This window comes from Glycine max, chromosome 16 (assembly GCF_000004515.6).
Source record: "Glycine max cultivar Williams 82 chromosome 16, Glycine_max_v4.0, whole genome shotgun sequence".
Classification (NCBI taxonomy): Eukaryota; Viridiplantae; Streptophyta; class Magnoliopsida; order Fabales; family Fabaceae; genus Glycine; species Glycine max.
In genome coordinates, this window is record NC_038252.2 from 6,404,437 (window position 1) to 6,410,098 (window position 5,662).

The following is a 5,662-nucleotide window of genomic DNA, read 5'->3' on the forward strand; positions in this document are numbered from 1 at the left end:
GATTTATGTTAATAATGTATTTTTTACATATATAATTTTTTTTATTAAACCTACGATTTTTATTTACAATTTATATATGTAAACAAATTAATTATTAGATCAAAATTAATTGTCAAAAATTTCTTATGTAAATTTATATATGCATTAAATATACATGAAAATTTTTAGTGTTATCTATAGCGAAAATAATTATTTTAACATAATTGATTTATTAGTTCAATTGGTTAGAGTGTCGTACTAACAATATCCGTAAACCAATTACGGAAAAGCAATATGGGAATTACAATGTTGTGTTGGATATACTAGAAAAACAAATGGTGCACGTAGCAATTCCCAAACCAATAATGTTTTGTGTTGGACTTTTATGGACTTTCGTATATTTTGGGTTTTTTAATTGTAATCCATAACCCAAATATATCAACACACTTTCGTAGGAACTAGGGTTATCAGAAATTAAATGTAGAAGCGGTTTTCTTTAAGCTTTCCTTTATCGTCCCCTTGCAATTTATCTTTCTTAGTCTAGTTAGCAGCAGAGTCTATCAATCTAAATGTGGAATGCTATTCAGTTATCTAAGACTAGACCACTCTAGAGGATAAGACCCCAACATCGTAGTTCTAAAAATACATTATTATGGGTCATATGTAAAGGTGATTCTCACAAAATGTTTCTCATGCTGGTGTTGGGAGCATAACACATTTTTCTTCTAGAACACATGATATCTAGGCAATTCTATCATGAGCATAATGCTTTACGTAAAACATCCAATCAAAAACTCAAGATAAAATTTAAATAATTTCAGTTCAAGCTTCCTTATAAGTAGTTCATGCATTTTCCTTTACTTTGCTGACTTGTCGTTAATTTTAAATTAATTGAAGGAAAGGGAACAATTGATTTGAATTATTATATTTTCTGAAGTAAAAAATAACACTATATTTGTTTCCTTTATTTTAATAGGAAAAAAATAAAGCTTACAAATGTTATCATTGATTTGGTTAAGGTATCTAAAGTTCAGAAACCAAAAAACTAAAATAAAATGATCTACAATATAAAAAAAAAAGATACAATACAAAAATAGAAAAGAACAATTAAAACTCAAGCATGTTTATTAAGTTCAATCTTTCAGCTATATATAAGTGACAATGTAGAGCTAATCCATTGAAGATGAGCTTGACATTACCAGCTCATTGGCAACCTGCTCCATGGTAGGGCGAGATCGTGGACTTTCAGTCAAGCAGGCCATTGCTATCTTTGCAATTGATGCCACTTCCTTACCAATTGGCTTTGTTGGATGAGGGAGACGTTGGTCCAACTTATCCATCAATGCCATGAGATCGAGTGTTGAGGCCACAAGAGTAGATGGAGATGATCCCAATAAAGAAGATATAACATCACCAGGGTGCTTCCCAATAAGTATTTCCCATGCTAGGACCCCAAAACTATACACGTCACATTTCTCATTCACCTCCATTGTGTATGCAAGTTCTGTAACAAAATAAAAGTGCTATCATACGCAAAATAGGATTCTAGTGACAAAGGCAAAATGTGGACAATTGTGACTAAGAAAGGCAAACTAAAAAATATGATATCCTCAATTTAGTATAAAGAAAGGTAATTAACCTGGAGCAGCATATCCAAAGGTTCCTACGAATGAGGTCCAATTGGATGAATCTGGATTAAGAAACTTGGCTGTTCCAAAATCTGAGACATGAGCTACATATTCGGAATCCAAAAGAACATTCTTGCTTGATATATCACGATGAACAATTCGAGGTGAGCATTCATGGTGCATATAGCACAGAGCATGTGCTACATGCTTTAACTACATTAACCCTCTTATACCAATCAAATGCCATTGCTTGTCCATCATCCTTCAGGGTCTTCCCAACACTGCCATTCTCCAGGAATTCACACACCAAAAATGAGAATTGTGAATGTGAACAAAACCCATATAACTTTACAATGTTACGATGTCGAATTTCTGTCAAAGCTTGGATCTCACATGTGAAAGCTTTCAGATTGAGCATCTCTCCATTTGGAACTGAATGGAGTTTCTTCACAGCAACAACTTGACCTGTAGGCAGCACTGCTTTGTAAACACATCCTTGCCCTCCAACACCAATGAGATGTTTGTCGTCAAAATCTTCTGTGGCTTCAATAATATTCTCAAATACCATTTTGCCATCAAAACTCCATATTGCAAATATGTTAGGAGTTTGTATACTTGTAGCCTGGTCTTCTTTGTTCGTTGAGGTTTGGCATAAATGATACGAGACTCCGAAAGCAAATAATGCCAGTATTAGAATGCCCAAAGTAAGGGGTAAAATTACTATCATTACTTTCTTCCTCATATGATTATGAGATTTCCCACTTGATGTTGAGCAAGGCTCCAAGCCAGTGACATTGCCACACAAGCCTTTATTATTTCTCAATGCTTCAATTTTAGCATTGTGGAAGGCTAGAATGTTTGGAAGTGGACCCTCAAACTGGTTGTATGATATATCAATAGATGTCAAGCTCGTCATATCATCGAAGCTAGAGAGATTACCTGAAAGATTATTGTGAGAGAGATTCAGTGTTTCTAAGCTTTTTAATTCTCCAAACATTGAAGGTATTGTTCCTCTCAATGAATTTCCACCAAGATCAAGACTCGTAAGAGATTTCAGTTTGCCAAGCTCTGAAGGAATATTTCCCTGAAAATTATTTTGGCTCAGACTCATGTTCAATAAATTGAGCAAATTTCCTAGTTGTTTTGGGATTAAGCCAGACAACTTATTTGATCCAAGCTTCAAAATTTGAAGTTTCTGCATTGATGCTATTTCTTTGGGAACATTTCCTGTAAGATTATTGTTGTCGAGTGAGAGATCAAACAAGGGCAAGTTACATAAATCATGTGGAATGTTTCCTGTAAGATGGTTTGAGAACAGGTGAAGTCGTTGTAATTTGGTTGCCCCAGCTAGTTCTGGTGGTATCACACCTGATAAATTATTGTTGGAGATCATGAGGCTTGTGAGGCTACGAAACTTTCCCCAGTTAGGTGATAGTTGACCATAAAAGTTATTGTCACTCAATTCGATGTAGTCCAAATTTGGAAGTACACCAAAAGCATCTGTTATATCCCCAGTTAGCTGGTTTCGCTGAAGCCTGACTCTTATAAGACTGGAGCAATTCTTCAAACTCACTGGAATTGGGCCTATGAAGTTGTTATTAGCAGCGGTAAAATTTTTCAACGTTCCACCAATGCAAATGTTTTGAGGTAAATGGCCTATAAAATTATTGTAAGCTAGCTGCAAACTTTCCAGAGCAGTAAGCATGCTCATTTCTATTGGAATCTTGCCACCAAGTTCATTTCCAAAAAAATATAATTCCCTGACATTTGATAAATTTCCAATAGTTGAAGGAATTGATCCAGTGAGTTCATTTAAGGATATAGATAATACACTAAGCTTTGACAAATTTCCAATGGTGAAAGGAATGGACCCAGAGAGTTTATTTTCATCAAGGACCAAGAAGTCCAAATGGACCAAGTTGCCTATGGAAGCTGGGATTGGTCCAGTGAATTCATTCAAGGATAAAGATAATACACTAAGCTTTGACAAATTTCCAATGGTGAAAGGAATTGACCCAGAGAGTTTATTTTCATGAAGGAGCATGGAGTCCAAATTGACCAAGTTGCCTATGGAAGCTGGGATTGGTCCAGTGAGTTCATTAGAGTGTATAGATAATTCACTAAGCTTTGACAAATTTTCAATGGTGAAAGGTATGGACCCAGAGAGTTTATTTTTATGAAGGTGCATGGTGTCCAAATTGACCAAGTTGCCTATGGAAGCTGGGATTGGTCCAGTGAGTTCATTCAAGGGTATAGATAATACACTAAGTTTTGACAAATTTCCAATGGTGAAAGGAATGGACCCAGAGAGTTTATTTTCATCAAGGAACAAGAAGTCCAAATGGACCAAGTTGCCTATGGAAGCTGGGATTGGTCCAGTGAATTCATTCAAGGATAAAGATAATACACTAAGCTTTGACAAATTTCCAATGGTGAAAGGAATGGACCCAGAGAATTTATTTCCATCAAGGAGCATGTAGTCCAAATTGACCAAGTTGCCTATGGAAGCTGGGATTGGTCCAGTAAGTTCATTCAAGGATATATATAAATCACTAAGCTTTGACAAATTTCCAATGGTGAAAGGTATGGACCCAGAGAGTTTATTTTTATGAAGGTGCATGGAGTCCAAATTGACCAAGTTGCCTATGGAAGCTGGGATTGGTCCAGTGAGTTCATTAAAGGATATAGATAATACACTAAGCTTTGACAAATTTCCAATGGTGAAAGGAATGATACCAGAGAGATCATTATCAGAAAGATTAAGAAACAAGAGTTTGGAGAGATTACCAATGGTATTGGGAATGCTACCAAAGAGGTTATTAGTGGACAAGTCAAGAGTGTTGAGATTGGATAAGGAACCAATTTGAGGAGGAATAGTTCCATTCAAGGAGTTGAGACTCATATTTAGAGTGAGAATGTTTGGAAGTAATGAGAAGTTGAGATTTTGAAGCGTACCTCTTAATCCAACATTTGTAAGATTTATGTTGGAAACAGAATTGAACTCATCACATGCAATTCCGAGCCAAATGCAAGGATTATTGCCACTCCATGAAGAGAGAGAAGCATGACTTTGGTTGTCAAGGCTGGATTTCCACTTCAACAAAGCATTTGCTTCTGAAGCAATCTCAGAAGAAGCAGCAAATGCACAGAAGTACATCACAAGAAGCAGCAAAAGTGGTTGGAGCTTCATGGACAGAAGCGTTGGAATTATGAACACCATGAGGAAATTTTGAGGAAGGATTCAATCACAGATTGTCTGATACAATCAAATGCTGGAGAAGTACTTACAAGCAATTCATGCGATATGCACACTTATATGCAAAACATCGTGAACCACGAACCAGAGTCAAGAGATATTATATAACTAATTTATGGGATATTAACCTTGAGAAACTTTAAATAAAATATTTATAACTAATTTTTATTTCTAATGAACATAATAGGACCTTTTTCAGGGCAACATAATAGAACTTTAAATTAAATATAATTATTATTTTCTGGCATTGTGATTATGGGATCTTAATAATAAGCTTTATATATTATGTCTTAAAAAATGCTGCTAAAAAATATATATAAGTTTTGTAAAAAAAAATTACTGTAATAAAGTTGTATTATTAAATATATAATTTAGAAAAAAAAATATTAATTTGTTGCAGTCACTTATACATTTTAATTATATTAAATCATTTAAATGTTATAATATTGAAAACTAATTAGGATGAAGACTGAAGAGAAGCGATAAATTCATAATATGGAAGTAATTAACGTGAGAAAGAAAATATCAAACAAGACAGCCCATCAGTGGGGTCAATAGAAGTCTAGCTTGGTATGTTGTACGCGTTTACTTTACAAAACTACAAAATTGTTACTGTTAGCAAGCAGAAATTTCCGTACTGTAATAATGCATGGGCAAATTTCAAACTTCCACATAACCATTTATGTAACACTGTATTTTTTTTTTAGGTAAAATTATAAATTTGGTCTCTTACTTTATTTCTAGTTTTTAGATTTGATCTCTGAGTTTTTAAATTTATGAATTTGGTCTTTTTATGTTG

General features: G+C 34.4%; 1 pseudogene; it reads right to left on the reverse strand.

The window, feature by feature from the left end:
* Window positions 1-963: 963 nt before the first annotated feature.
* On the reverse strand, window positions 964-4,946 carry LOC106796399 (MDIS1-interacting receptor like kinase 2-like; annotated as a pseudogene).
* Between the last annotated feature and the right edge of the window lie 716 nt (window positions 4,947-5,662).